The following is a 16,867-nucleotide window of genomic DNA, read 5'->3' as shown; positions in this document are numbered from 1 at the left end:
GTTCTCTGTCTCTGCATGTTCCCTAGCTCTAATCTGTGTTTCTGGGCCCAAAACTGGGTTAAAATCCGGCCCAGAAACTCTGCCAGTGACTTCTGAAATTCTGCAGATCGCGCACGTCACGTGTCTGCGTCGTCCACGTGTTCGCGTCACTTAGCGTTTCTCGTACCACGCGTGCGTGTCGTCCACGCATTCGCGTCTTTCATGCAGCTTCCAATCCGCGCGGTTGCGTCAGACACGCGAGCGCGTCACTGTGATTTCTTCCTTTTCGCGCGGTCGCGTCAGCCATGCGACCGCATGACTTCTCGCTGGTTATCTCCTCAATTCTTTGTGTTCCTTCCATTTTTGCATGCTTCCTTTCCATCCTTTAAGCCATTCCTGCCCTGTAATTCCTGAAATCACTTAACACACATATCAAGGCCTCTAATGGTAATAAGAGAGGATTAAATAAGAGAAAATAAAAGCCAAAGAAGCATGTTTTCAATCATAGAATATTTTTTGGAAGGAATTGTAATTACATGCAAATCATATGAATAAGTGGGCAAAGACTTGATAAAACCACACAATTAAACACAATATGAATCATAAAATAGTGGTTTATCAATTACTCACCACAAAAGTGATACAAAAATGTAGAGGGAGTTGAGAGTGACGTGTAGCCACAAAGGGATCGTCGATCGAAGCTCTGGTTTGTGAGAAAAGTAGTTTTGAAGATGGAAGTGAATAGTGACAATCAGGGTTTTATCTTCTCTACTTTCTTTTCTGGTATGCGTTTATCTACAAATAGTTATATTTTTGCACTCTAATTAAATTTTTAATTTAAATCTTCACTTGTAAATTTTCAAATTATGAATTTTAAATTTTTATCCCATTCCGAGCAGTTTAAAACCCTCTTAACTCACTCTTAATTAATGAGTTAATTAACTATCTAATTAATATTTTTGGGTTTTACAAATTAATTGTTACTTATTGAAAAACTAGTTTGAGAAATTGAAGATTACAAGATAAGTTTCAAGCAAATTTTGTTATTAAATTTTTCAAAGTAATAAAGAATTAGATTATTTTCCAATACTTCTAACCATTAAAGATGAAGAACGAGACTCAATCTTGAGAAAGTAGGAAAGCATGCATTAATAAAGAAAGCACTTATATTTCTAATCCATAAAATCAAATAGAGCTCCTAACCTTTAACAAAGAGGTTTAGTTACTCATGGTAGAAAAGTAAATAACCTAAAACTAGTGAGGTGATGGATGGCTCTGATGGGTTGAAATCGGATTCCAACACAAAACTCACCGACAAGTGTACCGGGTCGCATCAAGTAGTAATAACTCATTTAGAGTGAGGTCGATCCCACAGGGATTGATGGATCAAGCAACTTTAGTGGGTGATTAGTTTAGTCAAGCTAACATTGGTGAATGATAATTGATGCAGCAGAAAGTAAATGACAAGAAAATTTAAAGTGCAGAAAGTAAATTGGACAAAAACTTAAAGAGCAAGAAATATAAATTGCAGAAACTTAAATGACAAGAAATATAAATTGCAGTGAATGTAAAGGGGAGATCAAGCAACTGGAAATTTAAATTGCAGGAAGAATAAAGGAAATTGGATGCTGGGAATTAAAATAGAATTGAAAATGTGAGATGCAGTGAATTAAAGAACTCTCAGATGAGAAAATTCAGCAATAGATCAAGTTAATACCAAAATAGAAGTGTAGAATTGCAGAAGAATCAAAATGGAATGAAAGCTTAAATCTCAATTGTTCCATTAGCAAAACAGAAAAGAAGAGATTACAGAAGAGTGGAAATGAAACAGAAAGCAAAACTTAGATTTAATCTTCAATTCTTCAAATTCAAAAAGGAAAACTAAAAGAGAGAGCTCTCTACTCCTACTGCTCCCTAGTGGAGCAAGCCTTCCAATGAAATGGAATTGATGCCTTTTTATAGGTGATGAGCGGATAATTTGTACGCTTTTTGGCATTGTTTTTAGTATGTTTTTAGTAGTTTGAGTTGAGTTTTTAGTATATTTTTATTAGTTTTTAGTTAAAATTCACTTTTCTGGACTTTACTATGAGTTTGTGTGTATTTCTGTGATTTCAGGTATTTTCTGGCTGAAATTGAGGGACCTGAGCAAAAATCTGATCCAGAGACTGAAAAGGACTGCAGATGCTGTTGGATTCTGACCTCCCTGCACTCGAAGTGGATTTTCTGGAGCTACAGAAGCCCAATTGGCGCGCTCTCAACGGCGTTGGAAAGTAGACATCCTGGGCTTTCCAGCAATATATGATAGTCCATACTTTGCCCAAGATTTGATAGCCCAAACCGGCGTTCAAAGTCACCTTCAGATTTCCCAGCGTTAAACGCCGGAACTGGCACCTAAATGGGAGTTAAACGCCCAAACTGGCATAAAAGCTGGCGTTTAACTCCAAGAAGAGTCTCTACACGAAAAATGCTTCATTGCTCAGCCCAAGCACACACCAAGTGGGCCCGGAAGTGGAATTTTATGTCATTTACTCATCTTTGTACACCCTAAGCTACTAGTTCTCTATATATAGGACCTTTTACTATTGTATTTTCATCTTCTGATCTTTTCATCTTCTGATCTTTGGAATCTTTTGTTCTTTAGATCTTTTGATCACTTTGGGAGGCTGGCCTCACGGCCATGCCTAGACCTTGTTCTTATGTATTTTCAACGGTGGAGTTTCTACACACCATAGATTAAGGTGTGGGGCTCTGCTGTACCTCGAATATTAATGCAATTACTATTGTTCTTCTATTCAATTCCGCTTGTTCTTATTCTAAGATATTCATTCGCACTCAAGAACTTGATGAATGTGATGATTATGTGACACTCATCATCATTCTCACTGATGAACAAAGTGACTGACAACCACTCTTGTTCTACAAGCAAACAAGGCTCTAATGTTTATCTCTTGGGTTCTTTAACCGGAATCTTCGTGGTATAAGCTAGAACTGATGGCGGCATTCAAGAGAATCCGGAAGGTCTAAACCTTGTCTATGGTATTCTGAGTAGGATTCAATGATTGAATGACTGTGACGTGCTTCAAACTCCTGAGGGCGGGGCGTTAGTGACAGACGCAAAAGAATCACTGGATTCTATTCCGGCTTGATCGAGAACCGACAGATGGATAGCCGTGCCGTGACAGGGTGCGTTGAACATTTCCACTGAGAGGATGGGAGGTAGCCATTGACAACGATGAAACCCTTGCATAAGCTTGCCATGGAATGGAGTAAGAAGGATTGGATGAAGACAGTAGGAAAGCAGAGAGACGGAAGGGACAGTATCTTCATATGCTTATCTGAAGCTCTCACCAATGATATACATAAGTATCTCTATCTTTATCTTTATGTTTTATTCATCATCTATACCCATTTGAGTCTGCCTGACTAAGATTTACAAGGTGACCATAGCTTGCTTCATACCAACAATCTCCGTGGGATCGACCCTTACTCGCGTAAGGTTTATTACTTGGACGACCCAGTGCACTTGCTGGTTAGTTGTGCGAAGTTGTAGTGATGACGATTTCGCGCACCAATAGGCTTTACAAAATGAAAATGAAATTGAAATTGTAAACAAATTACAATTAAATGAAATTCCTATTCTAGCTTGTTCTTATGCCTTTGAGTGATGATGTGGGCTTTGTTTGCTTTGGATTTGAAGAGAGATGGGTCCGGTTGGCCTTGGTTCAATTGGTTTGTTGGCATGGATCAAGGTTGCTTGGTTTTAAAATGGGTTGGAGCCATGGTACGCTCCAGGCTCACTCCCTTGTCCAGGCTCGTGCCAATCTTTCTTGCCAAGCATCAGTCAAAGCACTCAATTAAATTAGTGAACTGAGTGCTACATATGCCATGTGTTTCTTTTGACGGTCCAGGCTCGTGCCAAGCTTTGCTTGCTTTGCCTTGCTTTTCTTGGTTACACCCTCTTCGAGCCTTGGCTGCCCTATTTTTGGTTAATTTTTGGGCCTTAAAGATGCCTTTCACTTGTGCTCCAATTGCTTCTTCAAGCTTTTCATGATTTCAAAAGATTTCATAAAATGTCCTAGATGAAAACTTCAATTAAATAAAATCCAATGCAATTGAGCAACAATTAACCATACTAGCCTTCCAATACTTGTATGCACATGCTAAGTTCTTCTTTAATGCCTTGTTTGTTTATGATCATGATACTTTACTGCTTTGAACTTTACAAAACTCAGGTTGGTAGTTATAATGGCATGGCAACATGTTACAAATCAAAATTCAAGCTATGCTTTTTCATACCACATATGCATACAGAGAAGATATAGACAATCATGCAATTTAAAGTGCTGGAAACAAATGAGAGGAAAAGGAACTTTACAACCTTGTAGTTCTCCTTCTCTACTGTTATCCTTTTCCTTCTATTCTTCCCTTTTCTTTGCCAAGCTTAGAATGCTTGCTCATCCTCAAGCAACAATTAGAACAATGGCTATAGGGCTAAGATGGATCATGAATGTCTTACACAATGAAATGTTAGCAGTACATGTGTTTTAAGCAAGCACAATCAAAGATAATAATCAAGGCACAAGAGACAGAGACATTGTAATTGCAAACATAAGAGGGTTTGCATGATACATTGCATAAAGAATGAGTGGCACACCAAACTTAGTGTAAGACTTTCACTTGGAATTGATGCAAGTATCTAGTAAGGATTGGAACCAAATTTTGTTGCATAGCAACACCAAACTTAGAATGCAATCATATGTCAATATATTTGAATTAAAACTAAACAAAGGAAACTATGATATGTTAAGTACAATCACCAAGCCAAGAATCTGTCATGAATAAGGGTCTCTTGGTGATGTATTAACAAAAACACTTAATAAAAGAAAGCATTAAAAACAAGGAAATGACTAAAACAAAGAGAAAACTAAAATTGTCTAACTAAAAGAAAGATAACACTGCAAAGGGCATTGTGATTATGCAGACAAGTGGTGTTGCTTAATGAATTGCATAGAGAATTAAGTGGCACACCAAACTGTGAATCTTAGTGTGACACTTTCATTTTTTATGCAATCATCCAAAAATATTGAAAACAAATTGTTGCAGGGCAACACTAAACTTAAAATGTAACCATATGCCAATTTATTGAATTTAAATAAAGCAAAGAAAGAAAACAAAGCAGAGAAGAGAAATGTTACCTACGATTGACATGTTGTTCACTTTCTTCCTCTTCTTCCAGTTTGTTAAGAGGAACGACCTCAAGGGGGGAAATTTAAATTGCAACTGGAAATTTAAATTGCAGGAAGAATAAAGGAAATTGGATGATGGGAATTAAAATAGAATTGAAAATGTGAAGTGTAGTGAATTAAAGAACTCTCAGATGAGAAAATTCAGCAACAGATCAAGTTAATACCAAAATAGAAGTGTAGAATTGCAGAAGAATCAAAATGGAATGAAAGCTTAAATCTCAATTGTTCCCGTAGCAAAACAGAAAAGAAGAGATTGCAGAAGAGTGGAAATGAAACAGAAAGCAAAACTTAGATTTAATCTTCAATTCTTCAAATTCAAAAAGGAAAACTAAAAGAGAGAGCTCTCTACTCCTACTGCTCCCTAGTGGAGCCAGCCTTTATATAGGCTTTACAAAATGAAAAAGAAATTGAAATTAAAAATAAATTACAATTAAATGAAATTCCTATTCTAGCTTGTTCTTGTGCCTTTGAGTGATGATGTGGGCTTTGCTTGCTTTGGATTTGAAGAGAGATGGGTCCGGTTGGCCTTGGTTCAATTGGTTTGTTGGCATGTGTCAAGGTTGCTTGGTTTTAAAATGGGTTGGAGCCATGCTACGCTCTAGTGGAGCACTCAGTTAAGTTAGTTAACTGAGCACTCACTCCTTTGTCTAGGCTCGTGCCAAGCCTTCTTGCCAAGCATCAATCATAGCGCTCAGTTAAGTTAGTGAACTGAGCGCTACATATGCCTTGTGTTTCTTTTGATGGTCCACGAAAAAGGTAAAAGAGTTAACGTAGTGCTCTCTTTGAACCAGCCTTGCCCATAGTGTATAGCACTCAGTTAAGAGAGTGACCTGAGCGCTACATGCCTTGAATTGGTCTTCACTTCGAGCCCTGGTGAAGCCATTTTGAGTGCCAACAATTTGTGAAGCATAGCGCTCACTGAACTAAGTTCACTTAGCACCCTTTCTTTCATTCCTCTTGTTCCCTATTTCGAACCTTGGGTGCCCCAATTTGAGTGCTTTGCCTTGCTTTTCTTGGTTACACCCTCTTCGAGCCTTGGCTGCCCCATTTTTGGTTGATTTTTGGGCCTTAAAGATGCCTTTCACTTGTTCTCCAATTGTATGCCAAATATAGATCATTAAATATTGTTGGAAATCTCTGAATGTCAGATTTCCAACGCATCTGGAAGCACATCAATTGGACATCTGTAGCTCAAGTTATGGCCCTTTGAAGGAGGCATAGTCATGTTGTCACAAGGCTAGAAAAAAAACCCAAAAAAGTTAAGTTAACTATTTTAACTTAGCGCTCTCTTCAAATTGGGTGCTGGTTCCTTGTTTGAGTGCTACTTGGTCATGGGCCACGCTTTTAAAAGCGTGGCCTAAGGCATCAAAGTGTGTTCTAACTTCAAAGTGTGCTCCCAAAACTCTTCTTTTCTCCTTTTTAGCTTTTTTGTGCTTTTTTGCTTCTTTTTCTTATTATTTCCTACAAAGTTTATCAAATCAAAAGATCAAGGAAATATACCATTTAAACACAAAAGAATGCAATATTTAAGCACTAATTATCAATTTTTTGTATGAAAAAGCATAGAAAAACATGACATGATGACATATCATCAGGCTCCAGTGATGATTCGATGATTAAAGATGTGAACATTGTTCACTTATTTATACCCTAACTTTCTAACTAATTGAAATTCAAAAAACTAATCTTATCTTCCAAAGAAAAAGCTAATAACTTATCAAATTTAAATCTAATCAAAACTAAATCCTAACAACCAAATCTTATCTTCTAAGAAGAAGTTGTATATTAGTTTTTTATAATCAATTAAATAGAATGGGAATTTTATTTAATTGTAATTTGTTTTCAATTTCAATTTCATTTTCATTTTGTAAAGCCTATATAAAGGAATCAATTCCATTTCATTGGAAGGCTGGCTCCACTAGGGAATAGAAGGAGTAGAGATCTCTCTCTTTTAGTTTTCCTTTTTGAATTTGAAGAATCGAAGATTAAATCTAAGTTTTGTTTTCTGTTTTATTTCCACTCTTCTATAATTTTAACTTCTTCTTCTGCAATCTCTTCTTTTCTGTTTTGCTAAGGGAACAATTGAGATTTAAGCTTTCATTCCATTTTGATTCTTCTGCAATTCTACACTTTTGTTTTGGAATTAACTTTGGAGGAAAAGCAGCAAGAAACAGAGAAGGAAAGAGGATAGAAAGAAACTAGTAGGAATCTCTCTATGACAAAAAGAATGCTCTCTATGGTGAATAGAAAGCTCTCTGAAAAAAAGGAACAATGGGTGTGCAACGTAAAAGATGTGGCGTACCACGTTGGGGATAAAAAGGTACCATGCGTACACACACAACATGCATACACATGAGTTCATTATTCAATGTGGGACGTAGGAGATTTCATGTGGTACGTAGGCCATCATGCATACGCATGGTGCATGCATACGCACAACAAGGGGGACTTCAAGAAATCATGCATTTGCATAGGGCGTGCGTACACACAAGTGTGCTTTCACGTGGTACTTGGATTTCACCACGTACAATGTCGAGAGGCAACCAACGGCAACCAAAAGCAACAATGAAGCCCACATACAATGTTGGCTCCTTCACATGGTACGTGTGCTTGGCAGAAGCATTCCAACCCAAGAAGGGACTTCATGTGGCATGCAGGGATCCTCACTGGGACATGGAAAACAAGTTCACCTTCAAGGGCTTCAAACAAAGCCATTCCATCTCCCATTCTTCAACACTTGGATGATCAATCAAAAAGCCTACCAATGATGGATTAATTGAGGATTGCAAACAATTAAGGAAGAGATCTTTTTAGAGAGGAAAATAGTTATGAAAGAGATTTCATTTATGAGTTTGTTTTCTAGGGTTAGTGTAACGACCCAACTTTCGGTGTGCCATGGTCACATAGGAAGCTAAGTGTTACTAACTTGTTATTCCTAATTATTAATTTTTATTTAATATATGAGCATGTTCCTTGTTAGAGTGTTGCTGATTTTACGAGTAACTCTTTTTATATATATATATATCATTGCAAGCGATACGAGAATATAAATAAGCATACATTGACAGAAATATAAAGAAAACATAAAGAAACATAGAACACAGCTAATAATATACATCATGTACACCATAAGCAAAACATGTAGCATTTACAAAAATATCATGTCAGTTTACATCCTCGTCAGCCCAACATAGCTAATATATACACAACACTCTCAGTGCCTAGCCCATATAAAAAGCCACTAAGCTGGCACCCAGGCTAGCCTAACCACTCTACAGTTCCTAGCTCTCGGGTGTACTAACACAAGTGAGAGACTAACCAATACTCAACATCAGACTAGAATGTCATCAAAAGAATGCTCCTATCGCTGTCAAGCTATATCTACACGTGGCCCTTAGGTAGATCATCATGTGGCTTATCCATCTCCTCATCCTGCTCTATCTCTATCTTTGGATCCTCCTCCTCCTCCTTGTCAGCAGCTACAGCTATACCTTCAAAACCACTAAAGGCGCTACTATCTCTATGTACAAACCCATTCACAAGCATAGGTCCGTTCACGTGTATAGGGGCTATTCCATCATCAGGTAGTGCCGGCTCATCGTCTTGTAGAAAGTCAGCGATCAGCTCAGGAGGGAAGTCCCACTTTGGTAGAATCGCAGGCATATAACCACCATCTAACTTAGACTCCTCGGGAATGATAGGCTAAGGTGCCACCTAATTTAGGGGTTAAGCTGGTATAGGGTGTCTAATTCGAGGCTGCACTCTCATAATGAAGTAACTGTGGTGCACTGGATTCTTGTAAATGTAAGGGTCCTCGAACTCATAAAATATCACTCCCGTTTCCATCTAGAGGGGAAGAGGGAGGAAGGGGGTAAGAACTTGGGAGTTCTTAGTAGAGTTAGGCTAATTAGTAATGTTAATCAGCTCCTCGTGCTTTTTAGATAGCAATGTAATTATAGGGAATAGTGGAAAACAAAAATGCATATAATAGAAAGCAGAGAAAATAGAAGACAGAGAAAATAGAAGAAAACATAGGGATAGCATACAAGCATATAAACATAGAAAATAAAGCACACACATATCAGGAATGCACAGAGAATGATGCGCAAACAAATACTATGCATTTCTAGCCCTAGTACAAGTCATGAGCCCATGTGTCGTTGGCTGCCCGCATTCTCGACATTTATCTAGTCACGAGTCTACGATTTTCCCGATACGATTTTCTGTTCCAAATAAATGCGCATATAATAATAGCAGCTCTATTTAGACAGCCACTGCTTTCTACTTACAGGAAAAAATACATACTCTGCTTTGGGTAACGGAAAATTGCTGTAGGTATTTTAGTTTCCCTACAAAAGTTCTGGGTTGCCTCAAGCAACGAATACACAAACAAATATCTATAGAGTTACCTTAATGCAACATATGACCTTTCAACAGGATCTCAGCTTCTTCTCTAATCTCTTTATCATATTACACTTTTCTCTTCTTTTCTTTACTTTGCTTTGATTTCTCTTTTCTCTATATCTCTTTACTTTTCTCTGGTTTCTCTGTTTAACGTATGTATTTATAGCTTATGTAAATTCCGGTATGAATTGTTAGCCTGTTCTAAGTAGAGGTTCATTAAGTCTATACTGAAACAATTTAACTTTTCATATTATACCTAACCATAGGCACAACTCAAATACTAACTATGTTGCTCCTAGTTTTCTCACTAATCACCGTTTGTTTCTGTCATTAAAACCTTACCGACTTTTTTCTTGATTTTTATCTTTTTTTCAACTTTTTATCTTTCCTTTTTCTTTGCATCACTAATATGTTATTGCCACTTCCTAAGTGTTTTATGAAGGTAATTATGAGATTCTGAACTTAAAGTTGTCTTTCTAAAGCTTTTACAAAAAATTACCTTTTCTGTATTATTTTATCTTAGTTTACTCATTTTCTGTAAACCTAGGTTACTAGTTTAGTATTTAAACAACTTTTAGAGAATTATTTTGTACCTCATGACATTTTAGATCAAAACTTTGTATTCTTTGATGGCATGAGTCTCTAAACTCCATTGTTGGGTGTGAGGAGCTCTGCAGCATCTCGATGAATTAATGCAATTATTTCTGTTTTCTATTCAAACACGCTTGTTTCTATCTAAGATATTCATTCACACTTCAATATGAAGAAGGTGATGATCCATGACACTCATCACCATTCTCAACTTATGAACACGTGCCTGACAACCACCTCTATTCTACATTAGATTGAATGAGTATCTCTTAGATTCCTTAATCAGAGTCTTCGTGGTATAAGCTAGAATACATTGGCAGCATCCTTGAGAATCCGGAAAGTCTAAACCTTGTCTGTGGTATTCCGAGTAGGATTCAGGGATTGGATGATTGTGATTAGCTTCAAACTTGCGAGTGTTGGACGTAGTGACAGACGCAAAAGGATCAATGGATCCTATTCCGACATGATCGAGAACCGACAGATGATTAGCGGTACAGTGACAGCACATTTGGACCATTTTCACTGAGAGGACAGATGGTAGCCATTGACAACGGTGATCCACTGATGCAATTGCATATTTACTATATTAGCTAGTTAGTTTAGTTGGTTTTAGCTTTGTTTCATTCATTTTCTTTAAATAAACAAGTCTTTTTATGAGTTTTGTCTTCATGCATGAGAATACCAAGGAACATGTTGATTTTAGCCAAATTCATGCAAATGATTTAAGGAATACATACATGAATGAGTATGAATGAATCTCATGAAATTTATTGCATGAATTGGTAAGACTTTGAAGCTATTTCCCTTGTCGATGATAGGTGATGAAACAAGAAAGCAGGGAAGCAAAAATGAAGCAAACTGGGCAAGAAGAAGAGAAGTTGTTGGCGTTGCCAACTTGGAGAAAAGGTGAGTTGTTGAAGGCAACACCAAGGCTGCCCTGGAGAGCACACTTGGGCGTTGCCAACGTGGGGAGTATAGGCGTTGTTTAAGGCAACGCTGAGCTAGAGGAACTTGGGCCAGGGAGGAGCTTGAGCACGTTGCCAACGTGCTACTTCATTGGAGTGTTTAGAGGCAACGCCAGGGAGGAAAGCTTGGCTAGGCACCAAGTTTTGGATCTCCATCCATCGAGCACGTTGCCAACGCCACTCTTCATTGGCGTGTTTGACAACAACTCAAGCCAACGTTGCCAACGCCAGGAACCATAGGCGTGTCCCTAGGCAACGCCACACAAGCAAGGTTTGGTAGGAAGAGTGTGAAGCACGTTGCCAACGCCAGGAACCATAGGCGTTATTCAAGGCAATGCCAAGCAATCTTGGGGAGCTAGTTCAGAGCCTCGAGCATGTTGCCAGCCTAGAGATGAGGGGCGTATTTGAGGACAACGCAGGCAAACAACGCTGAATGGAAAACTTAGCCCAGGAAAGGGAGTTGCACGTTGCCAACGCCAAGTTATGAAGGCGTGTTCCTTGGCAACGTAGCAAGCAACTTTGGCACCATAGGAAAGCTCGAGCACGTTGTTGAGCTGGGAGAGCATGGGCGTGTTCCTTGGCAACGCATGCAAGCTAGGAGTATGGGCACACGAGAGCGTTGCTAACTTGGAAATGAACTGGCGTGTTCATCAACAACGCCAGGGACAAGATTCTGGGCCAACAAATAGGAGCACGTTGCCAACGCCACTTTCATTGGCGTGTTTTAAGGCAACGCCAGGAAGGAATGCTTGGCTAGGCACCAAGTCTTGGATCCCAACCACGTTGCCAACGCCAGGAAGCATAGGCGTGTTCAAGGACAACGCCAAGCAACAAGCATAGAGCCTTGAGGAAGGCTCGAGCACGTTGCCAATGCCAGCTTCCAAAGGCGTGTTTAGGGGCAACACAGCAAGCAAAGTTAGGCAAGGAAGCTCACATGAAGAAGCACTCGAGCACGTTGCCAACGCCAGCTTCTAAAGGCGTTTTCTAAGGCAACGTGACAAGCAAAATTGAAGGCTAGAGATTAGCCCTGGAGGGAGCACGAGCACGTTGCCAACGTGCTAACAAGGGGGCGTGTTTGGTGACAATGCCAGCCTCATGTCTCTGCCTTGGGAGGCTAGGCACGTTGCCAACGTGGGAGGATAGGTGCGTTTTTGGCAACAACTTGGCAGCTTGACCCTACCTTCTTTGAGGAAGCATAACTTGAGCTAGGAAAGTCCAAATGAGGTGATTCCAGTGGCATTGGAAAGTAGACATCAAGGGCTTTCCAATGATGTATAATAGTCCATATTGAAGCAGAGGATTGACACTCAAATTCTGGGCTACATTTAGCATGAAAGTAGAGTCAAGAAAGAGAAAAGCAAGTTGTTAGCAACAACTTGGGCTAGCAACGCCCAAGTCTGAAAGTTCACTCCCAGGAAAATATGATGCACATTGCCAACGTGCATTAAGGCTAGCGTTATTGGCAAAAACGCCAAACCATTGGGCCAGAAGCATGTTGAATGAACTCCTCCTTCCAAGTCTAGCAACACTTCTTCCATTGAGCCAAGAATTCAACAAAGAGGAAGCCCATATTACTAACCCAATTAAAGATCTTTGAAAGAGTTTTGGTACTAATATAAATAGAGATTGAGTTTGTACTTTAGGGAGACTTTTGACACTTAGAATTATATACTTTTAGCACTTTTACTTGGAGAACTCTCTAGCACTTCCGGGAGGATACCCGGAGAGCTATTTTGGGTTTTTCTTGGAACTTCTCTTCTTCTGTTTTAAGTTTAAGCATTTCCTTACTCTTCTTCTTCTTCTCTTTACACTTAGTTTAGTTTTTGTTGATGGCAATTGTTATTGAAATTGGAGCTATGATTCACTAAACCCCACTTTCATTAGGGGGAAGAGCTCTGCTTGTTTGAATGCATTGATGAACTCCTCTTTTCCTCCTCAATTCAAGTGGTTAATCCAAAGAGGAAACTCTTGTTCTTCAAAGATTCAACCACCATCGAGAGAGGGGTTAATCTATGTGAATTGTGTAGTGAATTTGAGGAATGAGCCACATAATTCAGTTTAGAGTTCATCCTTTCATGATTACCTTAATCAATACACCTTGGTTGGTATGTGAGATGTAACTTTCCTTGGTTGAGATTATGGGAGTTGTGTGGCTGGATTAGAATTGAGCTTCATCTCTTCTCATGAACAACTAGATCACGAGAGTGGCAATTGGTTATGTTGAGAGAAATTGAATCACCAAGAGATTGGGATTCAATTACCCACTTGCCATGGATCTATACCCATGATTGAGAAGGATTTGACTAACATCAATTCATGAAAACTTGCATCTCTGATCCCTAATGATCCTTTCCATCATCAATTCTTATTTCTTTTGCTCTTAGTTATTTGAACACCCATTACCCCATTTCCCTTCTACATTCTTGCAATTTAGTATTCTTGTCATCTACATTCTGTCTCTTTATTTCTTGCTCTTTGCTCTTATGCTCTTTAAATTTCTGCAACCTTTAATTCCTTGCAATTTATCTTTGATGTCATTTAAGTTTCTTGCACTTTAAGTTTCAGTTATTTACTTTCATTTTGTTTCTATATTCCCGTTCTTTAAATTCCTTGCCATTTAAATTCCTGCAATTATGTTCAAAAGTCACAATGCTCATAAAATCAAAACCATGTTTGCTTGACTAAATCCATCATTAAACTAAAGTTGCTCAATCTACCAATTTCCGTGGGATCGACCTCACTCTTAGTGAGTTTTATTACTTGATACGACCCGGTATACTTGCCGGTTGTACGTGAAATCAAATTTTTACGTATCATCCACCAACACAAAGCTTGCCATAGAAGGAACCCTGCGTGCGTGAAGAAGATGACAGTAGGAAAGCAGAGATTCAGAAGACAAAGCATCTCAAAAACTCCAACACATTCTCCATTACTGCGTAACAATTACTCATTTCATGCTCTTTCACTTTTTACAATTGAAACTAAAGAACCCTATTGGTATCCTGACTAAGAATAATAAGATAACTATAGCTTGCTTCAAGCCAACAATCTCCGTGGGATCGATCCTTACTCACGTAAGGTATTACTTGGACGACCCAGTGCACTTGCTGGTTAGTTGTGCGGAATTACATAGTGTGAGTGTAATTTTTGTGAACCACGACGGCGGTTCGAGGTGGTGGCAGGGATGGGTTTGTGGTGCTGGGTTAGGGTTAAGGGAGGGGTAAGGACAGAAGAAGGGGTTGTGGGGTTGTGGTGGTGGTCGGTGGTGATGGGAGGTGGCGCGGTGGTGGCGGCTTGGTGAAGCGGCGTGATAGTGGAGGGAGTGAAAGGGAAGAAGAGGTGGGGGAGGAGAAGAGAAGAATGAAGAGAGAGGGGTGTCGCGGGGTGGTGCCGCGGTGGGGCTGGCTCGGCGTGGCGGCGGTCTGGGTGGCTGGGGTAATGGTGGTTGGGTGGTTGGGGAGGGATGAAGAGGGAGTGCAGAGGAGAGAAAGGAGGGAAATTGGTGACGCAGGGGGCTAGGGTTTCACGTGGTTGGGGTAAGTAATTTTAAATCCACGCGATCGCGTGGTTCTCGCGGCAGCGTGGATGAAGCGAAAATGCAACGATGCGGAAACGTCATTGACGCGATCGCGTGAATGGGGGATAACAAAATTGACGCGTTCGCGGGTGACACGCGTACACATCGCTCAGAATTGTGCTAAACGCACGATTCCAACGTCGTTGTGGCGCAACTCTCTGTTCAATTAAAAGGTGCAAAGATGTTCACGTGATGCCTGCGCGTCGCTCACGCTATCGCGTGGGTTGTGTGAAGTGAAAGTGACACGTTCGCGTCGTTGACGCGAACGCATGGGCCAATTTGTGCTAAACGCACACCAGCCGCACGATTCCAGCCCAACTTGCTGGGCGTGGATGCTATGAATAATTCCAGGTTCAATAAAATAAAATAAAAGAAAACTCAAAAACAAACAAAACGAAATAAAATTTGAAAATGGAACGATCATATCATGGTGGGTTGTCTCCCACCTAGCACTTTTGGTTAAAGTTCTTAAGTTGGACATTTGATGAGCTTCCTGTTATGGTGGCTTGTGCTTGTATTCATCCAAAAATCTCCACCAGTGTTTGGAATTCCAATAGCCTCCGGGGTCCCAAACAAGGCATGGAAATCCCTTGAGCAGTTTCAAATGGGTTCTCAGGCTTCCGGGGTGTTGAATGTCAGAACAGATTCCAGGATCCCAAACCTTGCTTTTGCACCTGTCTTTGTCTCAATTTATATTTTTCCAACCGGATGGTTTGGAAGTTGTATTCTCACCAAGATGACCAAACATCTTTCGAGACCCAATTAATCGAACTCTATACCAATCCTTGCTTCTCAAATTGAAGTGTAAAACCTCATTGAATCTTGCGTACCAGCTCTGAGTGTGAGTCATTTCCCTTTTACTCTTAAAGCCGCAAAGAGCTCTAAGCTGGCCATCTGTTTCAAGTAAACCATATTCAAGTGAAAAAGTAAAGATAAAAGCTAAGGATTTTACCCACTTGAAGTTTGTATTGGGCGGTAATGGCCTTGGAATAGGTGTTTCCAATAGTTTTGCAAGCTCTACTCCCTTGTAGTCTTTTGTGAATTCTTCCACTTTTTTGCGAATTTCTTCAACTGCAGCCACATCTTGATCAAAGTCTTCGATATCTTCCTCATCACTTGAGTCATAATTGGGAGGTTGAGAAAAGTCTACCTCTACATCATCTTCGTATTCACTTGGGGAAGATTTTTCTATCTCAAAGAATTCACTTGCGAATGCAAGTTCATTACTAGGAGAACTTGACTTGTGATTATCATCATCAAGGAAACCTACTTCTTGAGTTGTTTTGTCCAGTTCTTCATAAGATACCTGCTTTTGGGGTTGTGCACTCTCCTCCTTAGCATCAATTGCAATGTCCTTGACAGAATTCACCTCAATTCTGGATTCCCATGGGGTTCAGTGTCTCCTAAGTCTTCAACCAACTCCTCTTCTTCTATAATGACAGCTTTCTCCGCTTGTTCTAGTACAAAGTCATGCTCCGTACAGTCTACTGGAGTTTCTAATATCTCCTTCATGCTATGTTCTTCATTAGATTGTCCATATGGAGCTATGGGAGTTCCTTGAATGTCTGAACGTCGGGGAGGTAATCGATTTATCGCTTGATTTAATAGGTGAAGGGTTGCATGAAATTTTTCTACTGTTTCCTTGAGACGTTCCTTGATAGATTCCTGGGTTAATAGATATGAATATCGTGCATAGGGAAGTGGTGGTTCTTGGGAGTAATTTGATTGGAATTGGTGTGGATATGGGTTAGGGTCATATGGAGGTGAATGGTGGTAGAGGGGCTTGTGAGTGTGGTGGTTCAAAACTGTGTTGAGAAGGTGGTTCATAGGCATATGATGGGGCTTGTTGGTAGCCACAGGGTCCACTATATCTGTCATTTTAGTATACACCTCGGAATGGCTTTTGACCATAGTAATTTGGTGGGTGTTGGTTGTCACAAAAGGGTCCACCATAACTAGTCTTGACATGCATTCTGGAATGGTCATGGTCAATGGTATCTTGGAGGGTGTTGTTGCCTAAAGGGTTTATCAGATCCTCGTGGCTCTGTCAATCTTTGATTGCTTTGACCTTGGTGCATGTTCCTGTTATAGCTTCCATTCCCTTC

The sequence above is a fragment of the Arachis stenosperma genome, chromosome 3 (assembly GCF_014773155.1).
Source record: "Arachis stenosperma cultivar V10309 chromosome 3, arast.V10309.gnm1.PFL2, whole genome shotgun sequence".
NCBI classification, from domain to species: Eukaryota; Viridiplantae; Streptophyta; class Magnoliopsida; order Fabales; family Fabaceae; genus Arachis; species Arachis stenosperma.
This window is presented reverse-complemented; position numbering follows the sequence as displayed.